Source organism: Corvus kubaryi, unplaced genomic scaffold (assembly GCF_017639235.1).
Source record: "Corvus kubaryi isolate FWS band 111438036 unplaced genomic scaffold, C.kubaryi_AGA036_p1.0 136, whole genome shotgun sequence".
In the NCBI taxonomy this organism is placed as follows: Eukaryota; Metazoa; Chordata; class Aves; order Passeriformes; family Corvidae; genus Corvus; species Corvus kubaryi.
The window spans coordinates 6,413,873-6,440,504 of record NW_024580670.1 but is presented as its reverse complement, the minus strand read 5'-3'; the positions used below and the strand labels follow the sequence as shown (position 1 = coordinate 6,440,504).

Sequence of the window (26,632 nt, the reverse complement as noted above, 5' to 3'; positions counted from 1 at the left end):
GCTCATGGTGGGCAGTCTGGATGGTGGTGGTGCTACATCATGTTATCTGATTGTGTAAGACACACAGCACCTGGAAACAGCTATTGTGATGCACAGAAGCTCAACCAGATACATCTCACAGGATCTGATGTGAGCTGGATACGCTCTTCACCAATGTAAGAAATTAAAGCTTTCATTTCCCAAGCACAGATGATGGATATCTAGGTCACAGCTCAGCAGATGGTCAGTCCAAGCCCCTCTTCCTTAGTCTGTGAGGCAGTGGCAGATACACATTTCACAGATCTGTGTTAGTGAATCAGCAGCACTGAGAATCCTGTTTCCCCCTTCCACATCCCCATCCTTCAGAAGGAAAAGTCCATTTCTGCAGGGACTTAAAGCAGGATTAATCCCTCTCTGATCTCCTCCTCTAACTCCTTCTCCCTGACACCCCATTCCAGCTTTCATCCTATTTGGGCTATTTAGTCTAGAGCAGGGAAGACAGAGGAGAGAGGAGACAGGATAACAGTCTTCAATTATATAAATGGCTTATGCAAAGATGAAGGCAATAGATTGTTATCCACATCTACAGGGAAAGCACAAAAAAAGTAATGGGTTTAAATTCAGCAAGGGAGACCTGAGTTCAGCACTAGAATAACTTCCCTGCTGCAAGGGTCATTGGGCACTGGAGGGGATTGCCTGGGGGATCTTCACAGCTGACAGGGTTAAAAAAATACTTCAGACAAATGGATCAGGAGTGGTTTGTGTGGGGATGGATGAGGTCAACTCCTCAGGTCCCTTCTAGCCCTGTTTTCTTCTATACCATGGTGGTAACTATTCCAGACTCAATCCTTGGCAGATGACAATGATAAAACTCCATTCCTCCTGTGTTTTTTGGGTACAAGTTGGCAATCTCATGGCAGCAACACAATTGGGTCAAGGAACTGATGAAGCCAGAAGACAGGATGGTCTCTCAGTACACAGCAGGCATAGCTATCAGGTCCTGCAGCACCCAGTTATTCTGCCCAATCCTAAATAATTTAATTTTCTCTTAAAGAGTCAGCAAAAGAAACTCAAGCTCCTAAGAGATCATCAACTCTGCAGATGACAAAGGTTCACACTCACAAATGCACACTATGATTCCAAAGCAGTGGCACCTCAGCAGCCTCCCCACAACAAGACAAAGAGAGTTACTTTGCCCTGTGCAAGATTACCAGATACCTTGGAGTGTGCTTGTGTTTGCAACTGGTACAGCCTCATCATGCACAGCCCTTGCAAGAAGGAGCACCCCTGGAGATGCTCTGCTCTGAAATGCACTTCTCAGCAAATTGCACTGAAAATGGGACTGATCCTATGTTTACACAAGCATATCCTTAAGTGCATTGCTGGACTGGGGCCTTACTCAGCTATATTTCAGGCTTTTGGAGGTCAGTAGGGATTGATTAGCTTCTCTGCCTGACCTGGGCAGTGAAAGCCTACATGTGTCAGAATAAGGATGTTTTACAGGATATAAGGATGTTTTTGCATATAATTTTTCTCACTGAGTTTTAGATATCCTAGACAGAAAATATGGCCAATAACAACAAAGGGAGAAGTCTCTCCTTCTAAAAGAGAAGTGTGAGTGAACCCTAACAGATGTAATTTGTATCATTACTGCTGATGAAGTTAGCAACCTTTAGCAAGGAGACATGGATCAATAGCTACTTGAAAAGATACAGCTGCAGATATCCAAGTAGACATGAACAAGGAAGAGAGGTGTAAAAGGCAATAGCTGAATATTTAAACCAGATGAAAGTTGTAAGGTAGGTTAGTGACCTTAAAAGAACCAGATAAGTAAAAAAAGCAGAGAAGGGCAACAATGATTTATATACCTGCCCTGCACAAATATCAGAATGGCTTATTGAAGAGAGTAGCAAATTATGAAAAAAGTAGAGCTTTATTAGATTAATGACAGAGGAGTTTGTATAGAAAGGCTGGCATCTTTGGAAAGTGAGAAAGAGAAATTAATTTTATTTTAACACTTTTGTTTCCAGGTTTGAACACTCCTTTATTCTGCCATGCAGTTATCTGCCTTACACTTAATAATTACACACCTGTTTCCAAATGCTTTGTGACAACAGTAGAACTCAATGTATAGAAAGCAACAGGACATCCTGGAGACTGATGTGCCTACAGTACAAAACACATAGGAAGTCTGCTGGTGACACAGTCCCTGGTACCAGAGAATCCTCCCTAGGCTAGGGTGACCAGAAAAGCTTCCCCCAGAATACTTTGCCCTGCTATGTTAATATACCCCAGTTCTGCTCCCTTGGTTGGCTCGTGGCTGCCCCACCCCCTTGCTACCTAATATGGTTCAGACTTTAGCAGGTTTTCCCCTCCCTGTTCTCCCCATTGGCCTTTGCCCCTCACCACTCCCCCAGAGCTTCCCCATTGTTCCCCATTCCCTTGTCCCGCCTTTGCACCGCCCTCATGCCCTCAGCCCCACCCCCATACTTAAACCTAGACCCTGCATTGTTTTCTGTCTTTGCTTCCAGAGCCCTTTACAGGGTGGAAGCAATGAATTGCTCTTGTGGAAATCTGTGCAAAGACCCTTCCTGCCTCTTTGCCGTGGACCCATATTACTGAAGCTATCCGTGTGTGTGTGTGTGCACACGTGTGTGAGTTTGTGGCTGGTCCTGCTGAGCAGCTTCGCTTTGGAGATACTTTTCAGAGATTGCAACACCTTGCGCTCCGGACCAGAAGCTGCAGAGCTCGAGATAGCGATAGGACACCAGGAAGGGGCACCCATGGAGACAGAGATGACAAATGCTAAAAGCTGGCAGTTCACCAAGGACCTGTTTCTAACACTGTGTAAAGAGGTGGGAGTTCTGGAATTGACCAAGAGGCTCTCAGACCTTTATCATGATTACTGTGGTGATGTCCAGAATCCTTAGTCTTGGATCATACATGCTGGTGTCCCTAAAAAAGACAAAAAGACGACAACCACCTCCCACAGGCTTTAAATTAAGCAAAGTAGGGTAAAGTTTGATAGGAAAACAAGGAGCCACAGCATGAAGTGGTTCACATGTGGTTGCACAGAAAGTTGGCCCAGGACCTCCACATTCCATTTCCCATCCAAATGCCTAATCTAGACTAAAGGAAAGAACATTTCTGTCTGCAAGAACAAACTTTTAAAACTGGCTTAAAGGATTCTGTTTAGGAAAAGACCACAACAACAACAAAACCAAAAAACCCCCAAAAAATCCCAAAACCAACCAAGCAACCAACAACACACCAAAAAACCAAACCAAACCAAAAAAAAAAAAAAAGGAGAAGAAAAAAATCCACCCTAAATAGTTTTTAATATATGTAGTTTGGTTTGCAAACTACGTGTATTAATCCTAACCTGTTTATACCAGCGGAAGGGACAAATCAGTCATCATGGTACTCATAATTGAACATGGAAATATATCTGTAACCATATCAAGTCCCAGCAGCGACTCTAATAACTTCTTGGAGCATTGCCATCAACAAAAGAACTAATTCCATAGAGAAAACATTCAGGGGCACAGTTTGCACTAGTTAATCAGGGCATGGTCAACTACATTACTTGCACACACCAGCCTGCTGATCATTAAGGTCTGTGACTACCTTTTGCTGCAGGAGTGTGTGGCTGTGCTCTCCTCCAGCCCTGAGACTGCACTTGATGAGATCAGTGGCTGAATTCTTACCTCCATCCTCAGGGTCGGGCCTAAGGAGCTGGCACTGTGCAGTGCTCATTATTCACCACTTGCCATGTACTGGTGACCTGAAAACCTGACCCACAGCCCAGTGAGTCCCCTTTGGATTTCTCTGTGCTCCAGTTCAAGCCTCAAGAGAACAATTAGCATGAATGAGCTCAAATAAAAATGAATTGTTGTGAGTGTATTTATGATCAGTTTTGCATGCTGCCCTTTGCTCCCTGCAATACCCCTAGCTCAGGTGTAAGGCAGCTGAAGAAAGTTCTAGCTAGGAGAGATTGCATGTTAATAGACATACACAAAAGAGCTGTTTACAGGCGAAAAAAACAAAGATGGCTGAGAAATAAAAATTATTCAACAGCATCACCACCCAGAGAGAATAAATTCCACAGGTAGGATAGTGCAGATACAGCTATTATGGAAACATGAATCTTCAACTCCTTTATATTTTTATGTTTTCCCTTTCTTGTAAGGTTTGTTGAAAAAGTAGAATAGGCTAATAAACTCCTCTGATTTGTCTCCCTTAAAGTTTTGTGTGAGCAAAGTAACACATTCTATTTGAACTTCATAATTCATAAGTAATTATTTTTAGTTATGTTCTCTTCAACCCTCAATGGGCAGCTAATGAATTTAAGAAAATGTCATCTCCTTGAATTACCTACTGTAGTTTCTCACTAGCATTAGCTTGAGCTTAGCTGGCAGCAACACTCTAAAAATCATCATTAAAACTTATCTCAATGCAGGTGCAATCTGGATGAAGAGTTTCCCCCCATGATCTCCTGCCTCTGTGTTGCTCAACGTCTCATCCTGTGCCATTCAAGGCTGTAGTATCTGAAGGCTGGAGTATTTGAGTTCCTTCACCTGCAAAAATCAAGGGATAAATATGTATTTATTGCTCCACAACAGCTGCCATCCTGTGATGAGATAATTATGCATATGCAGGGAGGGTATTCCCATGGGACTTGGGGTGGACAACTTGAATTAGGCTGGAAAAGCAAAGGCTGGGATGGGATCTGCTGCTTCTGCACTACAGTGGCACTGTCCACAAACACTCTTTTGCCCCAAGAAAGTGCCAAAAGGAGGTGTGAGGAAAAGGAGGACAGCTCCCTTCACCCCATCCTGCCTCCACTGCACCTTCACAAGCAGTGGGAAGCAATGGCTGCCCAGCTTCACCCTCACACCTGCAAACCCTTCCATGGCCTCATTTCCTCTCTCCTCCACATCCTCCCACAGAAATGGGTTTATTTGTTAAACAGAAAGACTGACTTCTTTTGCTGAAGTATTTTAAGAGGGTCTGTTTATGTATATGAAAACAGGGGACTTATTTTCCTAAAGAATCTGCATTTTCTAAAGGCTACAGGAAACTGTTTTTAAAGGAAATTCATAACTACTTTTGAATTTTTTTTGCACTTAAAGTCTCTTCCTTGGAGGGAATTCTCATCCACATTTTTTCATGAAACATCCAATACATGTATTCATTTTCTGTTTTAAATAAGAAAAAGATCCAAACCCAATAGATGTTAATAGAAAATAAAGCTTTTTGTCCTGATGCTGCAAAAAGCTTTCACAACAGTGAAATGCAGAGTTAAAAAACACTAATATGGAAAAAAAATAATTTTAATCGATCACAGTAAAATACACTAGTCAATACCACCTTAACACAACACGTTAAAAACATCAAAGTAACACTTGCCTGTGAAATGCTTGATTTTTATGGAGTTTCCTTGAGAAAATGGTCCCATAGAACTTTTTAACTCTACTTAATCAGCAAAAAACAAATCAAAGAAGATGACTCTCATTTCCTTTTCTAAATGAAAAATGTCCATTTCATGAGGGAAAGGTCAGCTGTTAGGCAGAGTGCTGGTGCACTTTAGAGAACCTAAAATCTGCACCTGGACTTCCTCGTATCCTAAATATTTCCCTCCTTCAGTTTGGCTGAGAATTGCTGTTTAAAACTACTTTCTTCTTTCTGGTCCCTTCATTACTCTGACAGTTGGGTCTTTCTTAGAATTTATTCTTCCTGTAACATTTTCTGGATAATATACAATAAATTCTGGTTTATGTCCTAATTCCAGCTAGACAGCTATAGAAGTGTTAAATAGCTACTGTGACATGTCTAATAAATAGCCATCTAACCACATTATAAATAACCTCAAATTCAGCCCAATAAATATTGCAGTAAATTTGGTCTTGCCAGTACATCTGTATAAATGTCCATAATAAGATAGACAAGAAAGGCTAACCATACTAAAGAACTTTGATTCTGGAAAAAGGCCATGTGCAATACTTCATTCTTCTTAGAAGAAAAAAAAAACAACAAAAAAAGGAGCAAATTGTTTAGCAAATAATATAGTGTTGGGAAAGGGAGACATTGTTCAACAACATGCAATTTATTTAGATGACAAAAAATGAGACATGCAAAGCAGGGCATGTTTAACTGAACGTCTATGGCAGTCGCACATGCATTAAAAAGCAGTAACTTTCCAGTTATTAACTCCTATTGCCAGTACCATTACCAGCAGCTGGAAACATCTACTGAACAAGACACATAGGTCTTTTTCTTCCAGACTGCAATCCTGTCTGTCTGCCAAAAGTTTTGAAAAATATTCCAGGTATTTGGCTGACTATTCAGTAGCCTCATCAATATTCTCCTCATCAGCATTTCTTCACCTACCACCCACATTTTGCCACCCTCTTGATGACAGAAGCCAGGAGCATCTCAGCTGGAAGAGGCTGGTGTGGCCCTGGCAGGAAGGAGAGATCTGTCCCCACCTCCCATGCCTGATGCTGTGCACGTGTGTGCACCACAAAGCCCTACCTAGAGGCATTGGCACCCTGTGCCACCAGATCAGAGCTTAGGCTGCTCATCTGTGCTCTACCTCCTAGAAAAACAGTCTGCATTTCCACTGCTCGGACTTGGACATCTTTAAGGTTCCTTCCTGGCTTTGCTTTCTCATTAACCAAAAAACCATTCTCTCATGTGAGCAGTGATGACAATACCTGCCACAGTTTTGTGTTTATTCTGGTCTGTTTAGTTTAGGTTGTTTAGGTTTCATTTCTATTTATATGCTTAGCAAAAAAAAAAAAAGTCCGTTCAGAGGAAGCTTTTAATACCACTGTTCATTCTTCATTCCCTATTTATATCCTTCTGGAACTCTGTGATCAGAAGATAGTACTACCAGCTTCCCCTGGTGTAAGTTTGCTCATAGAAAAAAAAGGCAAGTTACACAATAGGTCTACCATTACACAAAGGATGTGCATAAACATCTGCATAATCTAATATTTTCCACAGGGTCAGACGAATGGGTCATGTGCTCTGCATTAGTTTCTAATGGCTCAGTTTTGGTAAGGACTGTGGAAGCACACAGATAATGAGAAAAAGGGAATATTTCTTCTGCATTCACTTCAGTGGTAGCTCCTCAGGGAAGTGATCATAGCCCCAAGTCTGGCAGAGTTCAAGAAGCGTTTGAACAATTCTCTCAGGCACTCTGAGAGCACTCTGGTGTGTCTCTTGAGGTGTCCTGTGCAGGGCTAAGAGTTGGACTCAATCATCCTTGTGTATTCCTTCCAAATCAGCATATTCTGTGATGTGCACTGAAAGTATGAACGGTTGCTAAATTTTGGGCAAAGCACTGCAGATGTGAAAACAGCAATTTTCTGGGAGCCTATGAGCCATGTCAGAAACACATCATACATGCCTACACCCAAAGTGTGGTTACTTTGTCTTCTGCTCCTTGGGACACCACCACACAGAAAGCTTGGAGTTCCTGCATCAGCTGCATTGATTGGCAAGAACTTCCCAGGAGCTGATGTACCTGCAGGAGGAGAGACCAAAGCTGTTTGCTCTCATAGGTGATCACTCTTTCCATTCCATCCATGGTTGTCCTTAGATTGCCCCACTCTTTCCCCACACAACACTCCACAGGGGTCTGCATCTCCCACCTCTGCAGATGTCTTAGAATGGAAGGAACAGTCTTGGACCTCCTCAGATTCCATATGGTGCCATCAAAATCCACTCCATCTTCTCCAGTTATGACTGCTTTTCTGCCTGAGGAGAAACATGGCAAATGCAGAGGTGCTGACCACATCCAGATGGGACCTAAGCTCTTAATTTTATAAATAAATACAGCACAGATCATAGTGACACAGTGTCCTGTTCTATTCATGAGATATCTCAAAGAGGGACAGAAAGGCTCTCAGCAGAGCACACAACAGACACACTGAAGCAGAAAATGCGTGGGTACACAAGGCCCATTTTCCCTTGACCGCTTTAAAACACAGTCTCATTACAGGTGGAGGGGAGATGGAGGGAGGTGTAAGTCTCAATTAACAGGTCAGGGGCTGGTACATATCTAATTATAAACCCATTTGGCCCTAGTCTAAACATCCTAATCTTAGTCCCAAAACATACAAATCTGCCTGGAGTGACACAAAGCAGCAATAGCTCATGCAGGGATTTGCCAGCTCAAAGAATCCATGTTGTTCTTTCAGTTATCACAGTTTATTTTTTGGACATTGAGACTCCAGAGGCTGCAGAGCAGCAAGGCACCATGGACAATACAGAGATTTGTGACTTCAAGGATGAGGGGAACCTTTTCAACAATACCACTGTCTGTCTCCACTTGATGTACTGCAAAGGCTAATTTGTTTTGAAATCCCCATTTTTAATTTGCATTATTGATCAACCTAGCAATTATAAATGTTAATCTATTCTTCAGTGGCCTTAAATTCAGAGATGGAGATCGTTGAACTAAATACAAATTCCATCCCTTGCTCTGATTTATTAAAACTTGAGTGATATGGAGAACCCACTGAGTCAGAGCACTGATAGGAATATGCTTTCAAAGCACATGTTTAATTAATTTTAAAGCAGGATGAACCAATTTATATCACTTTGATTTAAATCAGTTTTGTTAATTGTGATTTAAATCATAATTTAAGTATTTAATTTGCATTGGAATTGTGCTTTCTAGCAGATATTCATGACAAAGCGTTATTCTCAGAGACTGACAACTAATAAAAATGTTTAATTGCAAAGAAAGGTAGCTCTGAGCTGATATTTAATATTTGGCTTTGTTAACTAAGAGAATACACTAGTATCACATGTCACTATATACTGAAGCATTTATTTTGGGGTTTGATTTTTACGTTTGATTTATGAGAAGACAGGACATGGAGTTAGTTTTTAGTCACCTGATTCACTTTATAATATGTGCTTTGTGTTACGCTGCTTCTGAACAAAAATATCCAGAAGAACATAATTGTTTAAGTGGAACTACATTGTGTCCTGCATATTTTAGGAAATATTATCAAAATATTCCTTGCATTTCAAGGCAGCTGATGTACTGAACAGTGCAAATATCGACAACAATAAATCAGCTGAACTATTTTTTCCTTGATTCCTTATTCTTCAAGATCAGAACTGGTTGATCTCTGATCTTATCTTCCCCCCCTACCCCCCCACCTTTTACTCATAAAATGGGAAAGGATAAGCAAATTTTCCTGTTCTTTCAACTACCAGTTGTTTTACCAACTTGGAATACTCTAGTCATTATGTGATGTAAAGCAGATAAAATAAAAAGAAGAAAATGTTTTTGCACCTGCAAAAAAAGGCTGCAGCTGTCAAAAGCTAGTTTATTACTCAAGAAACTCCAATTCCAGGTGTCTAGTTAGTAATTTATTTCCTTTAGTGATTTGACATTCTTCAGAATTTTGGCAATGAATATATACTCAGCTGTTATTTTTATGAAAGAGGTTATTAATAAGAAAATAAAATTTTATTTTAGGCATTCATAACAAATTTAGGCTGTCATCATTCCAGAATGCATGACTTCAAGTTCAATTTTCAGAAGACAAAAATATTAATTTAAAAATTCAAAGATGAATGAATGTGTGTTGTAAAAACACACACGGATTTCTTGGCACTAAGGAACCACAGACAAAATGACAAGAATGTGAATGGACTAATTGCCATCTATTTTAAAAGGAAACATGACAAAAACACTGTAGATTTTTTTTTAGAGGATTTTTCTCCTGCCCTCAACTGACAAAGTATGATTTTTACCATTTGCACCTGGATAGAGGTTCTTCCCCACAAGGAAAACTCTGGGCAATAAGCTCTCCTCTCCCCACACTATAATTCTCACACAACATGACAGAAAAGGCACAGTCCTAAAATCAAAGAGTTGTTTCTTAATCCAAATACTTATTCTCAATTCTATCTAAACCTCTACCTGATTAGAAATTAGTTAACTAAGTTCATATGGCTGCTGGGTAAGACAGCTGTCCCACTCGAATACTTGATGCAAGTTTACAGCACAGTTTCTTAGGGCAATGACTTGTTTCAGTGGACTCAATCTAAAGGTTGGATACTTTTTTTTTCTTGAAAGTCTTTTCCAACCTTAATCATTCTACGAATCCCATCCCCATTGGCAGCAGCAGGGCAGGGCAGCAACACTGACTGCTCAGGCTGGCTGGCAGGAGGGCAGGACTGGGGTGTACACACTTCTGCTTCTGGGCAGCAGCACCATAGCACTCACAATGTGCTTTGGAGCTGGGTCATAATTTTTCCCCAGACTATTCTCACTATTTGGCACTAGGAAGTTGTGTTCTGTGGACCAAAAATATGTGGTGCTTACATTAAGTCCTTCATACTTTAGTCAGCCCCCAGAACATGTAGCCCTATATTTGTTTTCAATCAATTTTCTGAAATAAGAGACATTTGTTTTAATTTCTGAAGATGCCACCTGCTACTTGGTTACTGGTGTTAACCCATACCAGGAAGAATTCTGTGTTGGTCTTTAGCTCCTAGAAAAGAATGAATTCCCCAGTATGGTAAGAATTTGAAACTAAATTAAATAAGCAAGCAAGTTAGCTTTTCACCAGTTCTGAGCATGCAGCACAGGAACATGTGCACCCAAAAGGTGCGGGAACACTGGGAATGGGCAGGCGCTCACCTGGGAGGGAGCAGGTCAAAACACCCAGCTGACTTTTCCATAAGGCCTTGCAGAAATATTTCCCAATCAAAAGAAAACCTGAGTGTAAAAACATTCAAATGAAAATTTGATAAGTAAACAAAAATTTTACAAAAGGGTAAAAGTGTTTCTGTGGAGTAAGAATTTTTTGCTTACTCTAAACTTCAGAGCAGGCATAGCTAAAAAGAGGTGCCAAAAGCAGTAACTGAAGTGCTGTCACTGTGCTGCAGTTAAGGACGTACAGCCACAAGTTCCCCTTAGCAACGTCTCCTTTTCTGCTGAAAACCACCATAGTTCACAATTCCTCTGTGCAAGTGCCAGCCTACCTGGATTTGATAACTCAAATGTGCAGAATAGAAAAAAGGGATCAGTAAATACCTCAGTCCTGTATTTGGAGAGCTACACTATACAATCAAGAACAATTAAATACTTTAAAACCTCAGTGAGCACCTGCAAGAGTTACGTCTGCTAAGCCCATCAACTCTGCAAAACTTGCACAAGAGAATCACAGAAGAATTTTGCAAGAGGAGGCTCAACACACAGCTGTAGTTTTTATGCTTTGGAACACATAAGAAATTCCAGCAATCATTGAAGGAAGTCTGAATGTCTTGCTGAAAGATGTGCATTAAGCAAATATAAACAATTAAGTAAATACATGGAAAAAGTAGTGCCTTGGAAGAAATAAACAAATGATATATAGCATCAGACTAAACAAGCTAGTGCAAACCCAAGACAGAACAGCTATCTCTGAAATCACTAGGAAGTAATCATAAAGAAACATTTGAAATACTGAATAAATCAGAAGAAATAGTTCTTTCCCCCTACCACTCATGTCTGAAGCAGTGCAGAGCAGCCTAGAGCCTGACATATCATTTTCCTTTAATCCCTTCATGCTTACAGTGAAAGATGCTATACTGTGTCCACTGTATCTAGTCATCAAGAAATTGTCTCTGTACAAGGATTCCTCATTTGCACAAAGATGAGGAAATTAGGTTGCTCCTCCCAGACAGCACTGGATAAGGCAGACGGGGTGTCTGAGGAACCACCACACTCCTGATCCTGATAGTGAGGTGATCCCCGATTTTGGAACATGCCAGGCATGCACTGGAACAGCCAATGCTCAAATGACACGGAATATGGTACATTCCATCCTAACCTGATCCGAATTTAAGGTTGGCTTTCCTGAAAACAGCAGCTCATCGAGATGTCTGTGCTAGCTATATATTTCACCTCCTGTGTGGGGAAGGAAAAATAAACAAGTAAAACTAGCTGACATCAGGAAAATTGAGAAGCTGTAACTCATACAGAATTGGCCCAGAAATAATCAGATTCCTCACTCCTTTATTTGTTCCTGGACCAGATCCATTCTTTCCAGATAAACTCCTCCTCAGTGCACTGCACAGCTCTGGTGTAACGAAGTGATGGGTCATGCTGGTGCTATCGAATCCAGGATTTATGAGGAGACATTATCACCTCAAATAGGGAATTGGAGGGGGCAGAGAGATTGTGGCTCTGCAAACAAGTCTTTAAGGCATGTTTAGATGGGCGGCATGCAATCAATCAAATTAAGGTGCTGTGCATTGATGTATCTCCACTGACCTCAGAGAGAATTCCAGCATACATTGGTACAGGATCTGTTGGTTAGGAATTAATTAACCATGTACATCTATTAGCAAAAGCAGGCACACCTCCTACAGGTAATTCAGCATATTTCCTCTCCTTTCCCGAGAGTAAAATGTCCAGCGCAGATACCAAAACTGCCTTCCCTGCTGATGCCCTTTTGTCTCTGTTTGGCATGTTACTTGCATTCTCCGTTCAGCAGCAGCTGTGCATAGCTGGTCAAACACTCCAAGTTGTTTGTCAAAGTTTTCTGAAGGCTTTTCATCTCCCTGTTTTCCCGTGACATGCCCAAACACAAGTCATCTCTGTTGGCTTTTGGAGCACATTAATTCAGAGCACAGCATCAGAACTGGTAGGTAATCAGCTGGAGGTTAAAGTGGAGCATTTTTCCCTAACGAGGGCAACAAAAAGGTGGGAAAGATTTCTGAATTAGAACGCTTTAATTTGGGTAATGTATTTCCTAGAGGCACACCACTAATGCCAGCTCATGGGCAATTCTTCCAGTAGATGCAATCTGAAAAGCCACTGGAGGTGGAGGAAAGCTAATCAAAGCAGAATGTTTATCACTTCTGAAGCGCACAATGGGGGGATAACAAACTGTAGCCTCAAGGCTTTGGGCCTTGAACACTGCACCACCCTGGATCCATGATGACAGAAAGAGAAATCTTCCAGTTAACATCACTCACACTTATCCTTAGACTGTGGGAGATGTTACTGTAAGGGTACAAGGAGGTACCAGAGGCCTCAAAGAGCAAGGGCAGAAATGCAGGAGCTCTGGAGCACTCAACTGGCAGCATGACACAGGAGAAAGGGGTTTGGGGGTTGGACACACAGGTTTTGCCACACAGTGAAGAGGGAAATAGATCATATCTGCCACATCCTGGAGCCCTGATCTATAGCCAGCTAATTAGTTTTACAGGAGTTTTATGTAAAGATGATCTCTGTGGAATCTTTTACTATGAATATCTCTCAAATAATTTATTTTATTTTGAGCTATTTCCTAGGAAACAGCCCATTAGTGTCAGCATTAAGGAGTAGGATACCATGCATAGTTAGGAATGCCTGTTAACCTCCACCCTCAAAATGCTCATCCCTACAAGACAGGAGGAGAGAGGGTGTAAATAGGGCCTGATCTCAAGAGATCATCAGTGGGAGCCTGGCTCCTATTTGCGCTTCAAGAGTTCTCACACCAAATTTATGCCCAAATTCTGTCATGTGGTGTCAGGCCAAGTGAATGCACAGGTAGCTAAGTGAGGTCAGGAATTAATTTGACACATTATGGCTCCAAATTCCGATGATTTGTGGATGTGAAAAACTTTCCTACCCTAATCAACAGGAATATTCATGTGCATGAAATTGGATCAGTAAGATCAGGATCAGTCTCCAGAGAAACAAAACAATGTGAAGGCTGTTATTTATCCTGGCTGTGCTGTTCTTCTGAGAGGGGGGAAGAAAAAAGAGGAAAGATTCGAATTAGAGCTATTTGATGGGTAACATTGCAGTAGACAGGTTAGTCCTTGTAATCTGCTGGCACCATCAGCAGAGTACTAAATCAAATGTGGTTTTACTCATCTTGTGTATCTATTAGTGCAATCCATTGCAATGGTTATTCAATATTTATGTTGTCTGTGTGAATTACTGCATATTTCATTCTCTTTTGAAAACTAGGATAGTTGAAATAGTACAGCGCTGCTTTTTATCTGACAGAGCTTTAATCTTTTGCTTATCATGGTTTCACCTGAATCGTTGTTCTAAAAACTGAATAAATGAGGTTTTGGTGAGGTAAGGAGTTCCAATATTAGACCCTGACACCATTGGTCATGCTGTCATGATACACCTCATATTCCTTATAAATACTAAGTGTGTGAAGATCCGTTTTTTTGATTGCTTGTATAATTTCCAAGAAATAGCACTCACCATACCGAGTAACATTTAAAACTGCTCATACTGTAGTCAAAGTAGTCAAATTGCACTCTTTAGGAAGTAAAGATAATCACTTAGAGAAGTCAGGAAAGACTTTCTGCTCTACTTACAGGAATAAACATAGTCTGTAGCTCTTCTCAGCTAGTCATATCCATCATGGCACTCTCAATTTGGTACAAAGTATCTGTCTTGGTTTGAAAGACAGGTGTCTGCCAAGGGAGACGGGAACCTCCCTTGAAATGAAGAATATGACCCCCTTCCCTCCGAATTATCAGAACTTTGAAATTACGGGGCTTTCAGGCAAAGCTATGGGAAAAGGAATAACAGCTCTTTACTAGTATCTATATATATTTATAACAAGGCAAACAACAACAACGGCAGCAACAACAAACAGACCCAGAACCCGGTGCCAGCCTCTCTCGGCTGTCAGGCCCTTTCCCCTCGGGTGCAGTTCCGGTCACAGCCGGCAGGGGCGCTGGTGGCTCCCGGCCGGGCAGGGCGGGTGCGATGGTTCCCCCGCGGCTGCAGGGGGCGCTCCGGAGCGAGCTCAGCCGTGTCTCCCTCACACGGTAAAGGCAGATGGGCTGGATGGCAAAAATGGGCTGCAGCAGGAATCTCAGAGTGGCAGCTGGAACGGCAGGGTGGGCTCACCTGGGGTAGCAAGCAAGAGGCAGCAGAAACTCTGCAACTGTAGCAGGTGCTGTGGGGTGTCCTGGTGGGGGGGGTATGGGTTAGAGTGTAATGAAAAAGCCCAAGGCAGTGGCAGAAAGCTGGGCAGTGGCGGCCAGGCTCCTGTGCAGCAGCTGCTGCACGCAGCCGGGGAGACACGCCCTCTGGGAAGGGGGAGCGGGTCAGGGTCCCAGTCTTTTCCCCTGAGGCACCCGAACAGATGGCAAGGGTCCTTTCCAGTGAGGCAGGGTGCCAGTAAGGTCCCAGTAAGGTCCGTGGCTGCTCTCATGAACAAAGGCTGACCTGTGGCAGGGTAAAACGGCAGGGCTAAGCTCTGGCGGTGGCAGTGATTTCCCCCACCAAGCAGCAGCTTGACCCTCCTCCTCCAAAAACAAGAGAGCAAGGGAACACTTGGTGCTGCACCCAACCTCTTCCCCCAGCCCGAATCTCACCATATTGCTGCCCTTCCCAGAGAAACCCCCAGGTAAAGAGAGAGTAACCAGCTGCACCCCTCTTCTGAGCTGTGGCAACTTCTTTTGTCTCTCTTAAGTACCTGGTTGTTACTGTCTCCTAGCACCATATGGGAGAAAATTCCCTGAGAGAAAGAAACAAAAGGAAAAATCCTAAACCCCAACAGTATCCCAGAGAAAAATAGATCAGATTTCTCTAAATCATTAGAATATGCCTGCTGCCGCACTCCAGCACTGAGATTGCAACTCAGCATCTTGTTCCACTCTGCAGTGAAGAACCATCTGAAAGTTAGACTGAAGGACAAAATCTGTAAACAGACTTTGAGGGAAAATCACCTGCCACCTTCTAGGTGTCCACCATTTCTAGGGTGCAGGCAAAAGAAGGCTTGCAACGTCCGTGACTAAAAAGCTTTGCTCCTAAAGAAATCTTGTCATATATATGTTAAGTCTGGTCCCAGGTCCAGGAAGACAAGAGAGATATCAAGATGGTCCAGGAAGACATCAGCATGATTCACAATTCAGGTTTCAGAATCAGTAGGTATTTTTCATTGTTTATTCCATACAGGAACAGTCAAATAAAGAACTTAAAATGACCTTAAAAAACTGAAAACAAAACCAGGAGACAACTCTTAATGCTGCTGTGCCATAATCCATGCTACCCCAAACTATTCTCCAAGGCAAGAAACAGGAAAACTCCATCAAGGAAATAGTGCCATAAAACAGAAAAACAAAGTATAAACAGAAAAATAAAACCAGAAGCTGATGTGTTCCCAAAGGAAATATTAAAAGCAAAATGCTTGTCAGTATAGGATGCTCCACTGCACACATCTGGTGCTCTCAGCAATACAGAACATTTCTTTAATTGCTATACCTGAGACCAAGAGCAAGAAATAAATCTAGACACTGATCTCAATGTATTTGGAGACAGGTAGAGATGAGTAGCAGCAGAAGATTTCATTGACGATAATCAAGCAGTTACGCATTACTGCACTGAACAGACATGCTCGGGATAGAGCTATGCCTCTATAATTCAATGCCTGTTTTTTAAATCCTTCTGGTGCCAGACATTGCAGAGATAACTGTGATAAGCCTCCCATTTCGCATATATCATCCAATACTTTTTGCAGGATCCAATGTCAGTACAGCAATATCCAGTGGAAAAGGCAATGGACGAGATTTCAGAGCAGCTGGACTGACTCCAGTCTGTTGCTTCTTCTTCTGGGTTGTTGTGAATCACTGCTTTTCTGTTGCTGTTTTATTTACTCAGACTCTAAGTACTGGTTACATGTTTAGACAGCACCTTGCATGATGGATCCTCATTCTCTCTCAGGCCCTTAGAAATGTGTAAGTTAGTATTATTCACATTTCGTGACTTAGACTTTTCCTCACAACAAACAGTGAAGCTCATGTGTTTATTGAGAGGAAAGGATTCAAAGATAGGCACAACACAAGAAAGGAGATAACTAACTAACACTTGCTCTGAGAAGGTGTTTGGTATTTCTAAACTGGAAAATGAATTTGCTCAGCAAGTCCTCTTGATGCCTTTTCCTGGTCTTAAAATCAAGACTCAAAGATGGTTAGAAGGGAAAAAGGGGTTTTACCTCGGTATTTATTTTAAGGATCCTTAGGTGCACCACGTCCAGGTGGAATGTGCTGAAATGCACACTGCAGTGCACACACACGATAGATCGGGTATAACATTATAGGTGTTACTAATTAGCATATCTATCAGAGATTCCCCAATGAGAGGCTTGAGTGAGCCCCCCTCCCCAAGGAACCTTCCCCCTGGATGGTTCTTAGTTTAGAAAATGTGTTCTGGAGAGGACCTTGGTGTCTGGAGCTTTCTGATCCCTAACTACGAGGCTTCTAAGATGTTTAGTCTCCTAGCTTAACAAAATAAGTCTAAGAATGTAGGCTAAAAACCACTAAAATACAAAAAGCTATAAAAAGGTATATAAAAGGGGTAAAAAGAAAAGGCAAAAAATCATCTTGCTCAGCATCTCTATTGCCTTCACCTCTCAATAGGATGGTGAGAGGTTCCTCACCATTTCTGTAAGTGGTGTGAGTCCATACAAAGAGTGGGTTAAATACTGTTGTTAAAATGTTCACATCCTTATTAGAAGTAGTATGTTTTGCTCTGAATCCAAGCTGAATATTCTAAAATTGCTTTTAATAATTTTTTTCAGAGTAACATCAAGGATTTCCTTTTCTTGACTCAGTTTGCTATAGCTTGTCCTTTGTGAACAGTGGCATGTGATTGCCAGCTGTCATTATTACCTGTATATTTCTCACCTCTGTTTCATGTAGACCTGGTGACCCAGTACTCAATTTACCCAAAATACTCAATTCTCAATCCTGCCATTTCTCAAATCAAGAATGACATATTTTTAACTACGTTAACTGCCTCAGAGCATTCTCATCCTTCGCAAAATGAAATTTCAGCCATTTATTGCCTTACAGCACATTTGAGGTCAGGAAAAAATATTAGGTTCTCTTTCTTCAGGTGGGTACTCGAGAGCAAACTTGAGTACAATCACATTCTTAGGACTGACCAATACTAAATACAGGATACAGAGGTGTCCTTAAAAGAGTCACTGGGTTTTAGCAAATCTGAGTCTGTTCAAATAGTGTCTTTTCCACACAATTTGCCCTGCCTTGACACAATTTATTTAAAAGAAGAAAAAATTGAACAAAAAACTTAAGTGGGCTTTTTCTTTTTTTTTTTTTACATGACAGAATATTGCCCAGGTATGATGGCCAATTGCTCCAGTGAATAGCAGTGCAGCTGAGGGGAGGACTGTGTGAAGAGTTCAGCAATCAAAGCCATCAGTCCTGCCTGTCGTGATCAGACTGCAATTTTTGGTGAGTGTGAGGATCAGTTTTCTGATTTCATCTTTTATAGAGCACAAGCAGAAGAGGATATCAACAACTCCTTTCCTGAACACCAATGGCTCATTTTATCTGCATCTGTTACAGACAATGTCAAAAGATGTTACCTTAAAATTGTCAAATTAGGATCAAGCCTGAGACTTGCTGATTCCTCCTGCTTTTGATGCTGAGGGGAGCTGGATATATTTTGAATGTCTGATTTGGTTTGTAGGGAATGTAATGCTTTTTTAACCAAGATGGAATTTTGACCCTGAAGGAAAACTAAAACACATTCATTATCTTGAAATGTGCTCCAATGCTGAATCAGAAGAGATTAAGTCAATATTCAAATTGTGAAAAAAACCCAAACCAGAACAACAATACCCACAACTCTCAAAATCCCAACTCTATTGGTCCTGAAAGACTTTCTTCTGATAGTTGTTACACAATGCATTTTCAAAGATACATAAATATTGATCATACATTTACTATGCAATTAAGAGTTAATAAGGAATGCATATACACTGATATATTTCCTTTTTTCCCCAACTTATGAAACTCCTGAGTCACCGGACTTCTGGACCACATTTATCTTTCTCTTTCATGGAAGATACTCCTATACAAAGATTTGTGAGTAGTTCAATGACAGGAAAATTTTTTCCTGTTTAGAAATATCCCGAACAGCACAAAGTTGAATTTCAGACTGCAAATACCTCTTCATTGTGCAACTGCCTTTTCCTCAGAATTACGTTAAACTTATTTAAGGCTTTTATTTCAATTTAATTTAAAATAGATTTCCTGAAGATGAAAAACCTTTGTGTTTTCTTTTGGCCTTCCCTTTGTTCCTACTTCCCATGTAATGATGCCATAATGATTCACTATTTGATGTTCTCTGGCTTCAGACTTACACTCTAATTGCCTAATTTCTTATGAGAAAGGCAGATAAGGAAATATTTCAAGAGGCTTGTAAATAACTGACAGGGACCACAAGACTGTGGTTATTTTTAATTTATATCTGAAGTGCTTTGCTGTGCTAGCTGAAATAATGTGTTTGTATAGTTTTTCTGTGCAGCCTGTATCATTTATCATTCAGTAACCAGCATGAACTGCACATCCTGCTTTAAAACCTCAAAGTATTTTCCTAGTTACTATTACAGCAAGGTATTATATTCTTCTGGTGAACCTATAGTGGAGTAATAAATTGCATGACTTTGAATAAAAGACTGTGCTCTTCTTTTGATTTTACTCTAGCCATTCTTACCAATGAGAAGTTTCCAGTCCTGCATGGTTGCTTGGCATCCCTGTGCCAAATGAGCCAGAGTTTGATCTCCTTTGGATTTCAGCCTCTTAAGAGTAGCTCCCTAACTATTTTTTATTGTACTCCTGCAAAATAATTGAAGAAAAAAACCCTAAACCCTGTCCTGAAAGCTGAACTTGCAATATCTTTCCATCCTGGCATTTAACTCTAAGAGAGAATATGGGTTATCCATTTTATCCAGCTCCCAGCGTCATGCTGCTGCCCACATGATGAATGTTACAGGTGGTGGTGCTTATGCTAATAAAGAAGTTAATGAGAAAAGCCAGGCTGGTCCATGTTTTCTAAGACAGAGAATGAAATCCTACATTCATCAACTGGAAAAATCCCAAACATTAGAAAGAAAAGAATGGGTACAGTCCAAACAAAATAAAATTCAAAAAAGGAGATGTGGAAACACAGCATTTAAGTGGCTAAGCTCTCAGTTCAGTGCCTCAGAAAACCTCGAGCCGTCTAGAGGGACAGCACAGGCAATCTGGCACTTCAGTAGCTCTGAAAGTGGCAAATAAATGGTAGCTGCAAGGCCAATACCATGAGGAGAAGCAAAGAGATAGAAATATAGCCCTTGGCTTATGCCTTAATCCTGTAATTAGATCAGAGACAGAGACACACAGGGGAAGTTAGCAGAAGGGAGCAGAGCCAAAGAGAGCAGGCCCACTCTGAGCTCCCTCTTTTATTCATGAGAAAGGAAAGGGGAGAGCTAGGGGTGGACCTGGGGTAACTGGCCAATCGGACACTGCTCCAGAGTTTGAGTTACTTTCAGTTTTGCCCCCGATTTGGAACAAAGGGGTTTCAGAGCACATGGCTGTTTGACCAGTCTCGGGGAGGGGCGGCTCTCTCTGAGCAGGCAGCAACAAGGAGAAGGTAACTATCATACCTAGAAATATCAGTGAATAGTGTCAGACATTGCCATTGTGTAATGCTGCCTTGTTTACATGGTTTATATTGTTAGTTACTTCCTGAACAATGGCTGAAATAAGGATTTATAAGGATATTTAAAAATCCTTATAAAGGTGGAGAGAGGAAAGATCAGAAATCCAGAATAACTTGAGTTTAGATGGGTGTCTACAGATCTCTACCATGTTCATTGGTTAAAACTTCAGGCCTTGTAAAAGGATTTAAAGGAAAAAAATACCCACCAAGATTTTAGTCACAGCAGATAGGTAATTCTTTACTGGGAGGGTGGTGAGGCCCTGGCATAGGTTGCCCAGAAAACCCAAAAACCTGTGGATGCCCCATCCCTGGAAGTGTTCAAGGCTGGGTTGGATGGGGCTTTGAGCAACCTGGTCTAGTGGAAGGTGTCCTGCCCATGGCAGGAGGTTGGAATGCGATGGTCTCCAGGTCCATTCCAACCCAAACCCTTCTATGCTTCCAAGATCACAGAAGTGACAACATTTGGTATTTTAGGTTCAGTCCATTTTGTCTTTACTTCTGTATCTGCAGAGCTTTGCAAACAGTGATAAGCAGGTAAAAATGAAGGACATGCAGGTAAGACCAATGTCTCCAGTTACCTAAACTCACACCTATGTAGGGGTGAAATGAAATTGTGTGCATCATTTCCAGCTTTGGGAGAGTCTCCTTTCCCTCCCTTCCCCACAGAAAGCAGTATAATGTACACATCCTTTAAGTGGAGCTATGGTTAAAACCTACCCAAACACACAGACAGGTTTTGTTCTGGCACATGTGGTGGTGTGCTATTTATTCTCTTTCTGACAAAAATTTATTGTAGTTAAGCACTCGACATTCCTCTCTGAGAACACTACTGGTTTGGCAAAAGTTCAGTGAGAGTTAAAGAACCACCTCCCAAAGCTATTCTGACCTGGAAAAAAAAAAAAAGAGGATGGGGTTTTTTGTTCAGCAGCAGTTTCCACTGCTCTCTTTGGGAACATGGTGAAAGGAAGCTCAGATAGCATCAGGAGATTCTGCCACGCTCTCAGCAGTTTGGTTCATGTGTATCCCATGAACAGCCTCAGCTTTGGTGCTGTGGTAAAGATACCAGGACGTGGTTCCCAAAGGAAGGTCCCTGAGGCTGTTCATACCTCAGGGATCTCCAGAGCACATGAAGTCCCTGAGAAAAAGGAACAAATATCATAGCCTTTTCCACTTAAAGATAAACCCATTAAATGAGAGGAAGTGGGACAGGTGCCTCATTTCCTGAGCACGGTGGTGCTGATTGCAGGCGAGTCCGGGCTCTGATTCACTGGCCATGTCAGGGCCACTGCCCCATACACCCACTAACAGAAGGAGAGCCTGGTCCCAGCACCCAGGGCCACCGCCCCACCAGAGCACCACACCCTGGCATCCCGAACCTTGGCAGGACTCACAGATCCCCATGCACGGCCAAGCAACTTTTCCCTTCTTTGCTTTCCTCTCCTGATGTTTGGCTACCTGCTGCACTAGCAGAGCACTGCTGCTGCTTCCAATGGACCCCAGATACTCACAGGAAAAAGAAAAAAAAAATCACATATGAGAAATCATTGATGTTTTCCTCTTCCATGGTTCTGGTTAAAAGACCAAGCATCAAACTGGGGAGACAAATCACCTCCCGTCCCAGATACTGTATTTAGGGATGTACTTATCTAGAAAGCCATGCCAGGAACACTGTGAGCAGGAAACCACTGATTGACAACTAAGCCCTTCCTCCCAATTTAAGACATTTTATGACATCCTTGCTCTTTCTTTAAAGAAGCCTTTCCCTTCTATCAGTCTGGCTTCCCTGTTCTCTGTGGCAGTGGCTGATAAATTAAGATGACAATATGGATAAATGAGGCTGAATCTGCCCCCAGCCTGGCTCATCTCTCTCCCTTGCTGCGATAAAGCCACTGTCCCACATCTGGCTTTATCTGTCCCAGTGTGCATCGAAGGAACAGTCTAAGTTGTCATAAATCCAGGCTTTCCCAGCAAGATCAAGAAGGAGGAGGGCTCTCGGAGCCCTCTGCTGAGACAGGGGAAGCTGTAAAAAGTGTGTGAAAATTAACTGGATTCATGTTTACATTTGATATATCTACACACATGGGCAGAGGCAGCCATGCACTTGCTTGGGTCCCACCAGATGTGAAGTGCTTGCAGCTGGGAAGTCCATTTTTGTTTGTGTCACCCAGGCCGAGTTCCACTCCTCAGCACACAAAGCGTGGCTCCCAGCCCAGGCTGCCACACTTCCAGATGGGGATGATAAACCAAATGCTTGCACCTGTGTTGTGCAGACATGTATATCCAGAGATTTTGCTGACCATGGTGAAAATACAGCCTCTAACATGTGGATTCAATGAAAATAGGATGGGCAAAGCTCTGCCCCAACACGCTTGTAGAGCTCAGTAGGAATGAGATGTGTTCATCCTGTTGGTTTAGGATGTCACGCATTGCTTTCTAGTAGTCGCTCCAAACATGGGATGAGTATTTCTTGCTCCCAATTAATAGCATTACCCTGTCTGCCTCCTGGGAGAGGCTTATCCCTTCTATGCTGAGCACAGTGCGCCGAAGCAGCAGGGAAAGGCTGGCTGCAGATGCACCACTGCTCTTTCTTCAGAGGGAAAGCATCAGCAGCAGTTTAACTCCTTTCTCCCCACTATCAGAAAACACAATTACATCAGAATGAGTCCTTCACTGAAAAAGTTACATTTGTTAAATTGGCATTACATTTGTCAAATTGGTAAGTAGCTCATAAACTGAGGCCAAGGATTGTGATTGCTGTGAGCTTTCTGGTACTCTTGACTCCGTCAATTTAATACCCCAGCAGAACAGGGCTCCACTCCGCTGTTTTTGACTGGGGATTGAGAATAGATTAATTAAAGTGACCACTTTAATCTTTGAGTTTATGAGTGAAAACTGAGCATACTAAAATGGTGAAATGCATTTTTTCCATTTAATATTTTTCATAATATTTCCCAGGAAAATGTCTAAATTGATGACAGCACAATATCTCTTTTCTAGTTCTGGCCTTACCTTCACTGTTTTCTGTAAATGAAAAAGGGGAGGGAAAGGTTCAGATTTGATAGACTTCAAAATTAAATATGTCACCACATAGTCATATGCAGAAACAGTCACAAGTTTTCATCAGTTTCCCTCTTCTGGAGGATTAATAATCTGTTATATAAGAGTTACTGTCTTTTTACCATCTTATTAGGGAAAAACTGCAAGCATTAAACTTCTGCACTAGGTACTAATTCTTTGACAGTCTGTGCTTTTGGTCTGTTTTTAAATAGAGAGTATTCACCCTTCATTCAGGAGAAAAAAAAAAATCTCTACCTGGAAATCACCTTCTGTGCAACTACCTGTTAGACTTCAAGTGAAGCAAGGCTTCATTACTGTGGAGAAGATTTTCATGTGAAAATAGCTCTCCTCACAGGAGGCTGCCAACTTTTTTATTAATGGCTATTCCCTCACATTCTTTTCTTTTGACTGTTGCACAATTACTACTCCAGTGGAGCAGGTCTTGCCCAAGGGAGAAGAGCTGGTAGATTCAAGGAGGTGGGTGGGTAGTGGCAGTGAGGAGTCAGGTCATTCACTACCCACCAGGCCTACCCAAAAACAATAACTGCACAACTCACAGAATGCAATCAAGTGCATTCTTCTCCAGCGTGATTAAAGAAATATTCAATTTGATGCAACTGAGGTACAAAAGCTCTCTGTGTCCTTCCTCTGCCAAGCATAGAAGAATGCCTTGCTTTAAATGATTTACAAAAACTCCCATATGCCAGAGATGTATCATTTACATGGAATCCAGGCAGCTTCATGCAATCACTGCTTACACATAACAGTCCCAAAAGTGAGGGGCAGGGGGAATCTAAATGGAGTAAATCAGCTTATCAGTGCTCAAGGTTTATTTTATTTCTCCCAAAGGAAAAGTAGAGGTTTGCTAGGAATCCTTTTTCCTCTACTAAGGGTAACAATCTGAAATGAAAAATAAAATAAAAATAAAAATTCTTAGTTCTGATTTTGTAACTGCATTCAGTTTAAAATCTACAAATAATATAAAACTGATTTAAAGCCAATTCTTATTAAACAAGAAAAAGTGGAAGTGGCAATGGATGAAAAATTCAAGCAAACTGTTTGTTTTCCTTTTCTTGTTTCTCTCAGGCTTCTGCTCCCCCAAATCTCTAGCAATGGTATAAATCACATGCAGGTTTCTTCAAAACATTACTAAACATCCAACAGGAGAAAATGACACTGTACATCACTTAACAGCAGCTGTGCCCTACCATATTAAAAATCAATTACACTTCACATCATGCAGTCTCAACTTTTAGCAGTTATTTGTGGTGCTAATTTGAGTTGTTCTGGATAATTAGAGGATGTGTTTCTCCTCATTATAAAAAAATTACTTTTGCTAGGATTTGCACGGAGGTACTAACAGCATTACAATCATGATGATTTTAATAAAAGCCAGATTGTGTCTAGCTCTAATACTCTAATAAATCTTTAATGAATTTATCCCAAAATATCCACAGAAGATAATTAAGCACCTTTATCCCCATTTTCAATCGGTGGGGAGCTGAAGCTCAACAGTAACAGGGTTTAGACACCCAGAGACATAAGCACCCTGCTTACCTCCACTTTTAACACACACATTGCAAAAAAACCCAACACAACCACATGGATGGTGACAGGGAAAAGAGATCAGACCTTTCCTGGAGAGGACCTGAGCTTCCAAAACCAGTATACCCACGAGCTGTCTGTCTTAATGCACTGCAATATTTCTAGTGTCAGCCTGGCTTTATCAGGGAGGATATGCAGACACATAAGCCTTAAATAAGCTATAGAATGTGGTAACGGGGAAAAATAAGAAAAGTACTGGAGATTTGCCTGCAGCAGGGAGAGGAACTTGCCTCAAAAGGGTTATTGTTTCAGAATTGTTTGATGAAATAATAAACAAAATACTGCATTGCTAACAGTTTCTGTAGACCCATGCTGCCTTGCAATGCGGAGGAGGACGTGTACTCCCTGCCCAGAGAGGGCTTCCTGCATAGTTTCAATGTGAAGGAACACACACTCATTTGTCAACGACAAAAAGCTAGAAGGCATTTCTTAGCCTTAGTGCTTTCTGTTAAGTAGAAATAGTCCCATCAACGTTTGAGGTGTGTAAGGAGATTCAATGGTTTTAATGCTCAGGCTTCTTTTCTAAATTGAATTAAGACTGCGCTGAACCAATATTGCAAAGGACAAAGGTCAAGGCTTTATTTATATAATACAAGGATGTAATGCAATAACCGGCTGTTGGAGGCACGTAAGTAAAAGATCAGGGACAAAGCTGCAGACAGGATGTCAGCAGTGTACAGGGAATTAGCCATGCAACTCCCTCTCATTAATTACAGATATGCACGTCTGAACACCATGCATCATTATAAAGGCATACCCAGCAGTAACTGTGATTCATACCTTACCATTAACAGTGCAAGAAAAGGTGAAAGAGGATTGTGCTCTTCTGGCACCATTAGGTAACCATAGCTGTGGGTTCTTCCTATGTTCAATCTGAAATGAAACAGCAGCCATGGAAAAGCATGGTAAGGAGGAGTTTTCATAATTTCCTGAAGTGCCATTTTTAATCATGTTACTATATAAGGAATAAATATTTCCATACCAATTATCAGGCAGCAATGTAATATTTTTCTACAAAACCCTGATGAATATTAAATATTGTTACACCTTGCAAGAGCTCAAAAAGCACATTCTGTGTCAACACACCTGTCAGAGACAAAAAGATTTAGAAGCTCAGAAGGACCTTGAAAGTTCCATTTCTAAATATTGCTTTTGTCCAAAATATGTTGCTTTCTTATGGGGCACACCCTGCAACTTTACTCCCAGTCAAATACATCCTCAGCTTATTGGAGCCCATTATGTACATTTAGGGTACAAGACTACTTAGTTTTGTGCCAAACATTCTTTTACTATGTTTTTGCCAAAAAAAAATCCCAACAAAAAACCCCACAGTTTCAGCAACAAAAATGCCTAAATGGAAAAACACTTCACTTGTTATATCTGCTGTAGATGCTGGTTTCTTCTTTTTTTTTTAAATATGAGCATCACATCCTATTCAAAAGCTGACTTTCCGGTTTGTGCAAGAGCGCCACAAAGACAAAAATTCATCTTAAGGTAACAGAA

General features: G+C 41.4%; 1 long non-coding RNA gene across 11 annotated transcripts in view; it reads right to left on the bottom strand.

The window, feature by feature from the left end:
* The window catches only part of LOC121658199, a 52,931-nt gene that overhangs the window by 5,589 nt on the left and 20,710 nt on the right, over positions 1–26,632 (bottom strand). For 3 of the 11 annotated variants that reach the window (XR_006013883.1, XR_006013879.1, XR_006013874.1), the window contains exons 2-7: positions 25,915–26,002; positions 10,652–10,729; positions 7,638–7,743; positions 7,415–7,510; positions 2,871–4,556; positions 2,070–2,145 (exon numbers count right to left, since the gene is read on the bottom strand). This is a non-coding gene — a long non-coding RNA (uncharacterized LOC121658199). The other 8 variants (XR_006013885.1, XR_006013877.1, XR_006013876.1 and 5 more) reach the window with 8 other exon arrangements.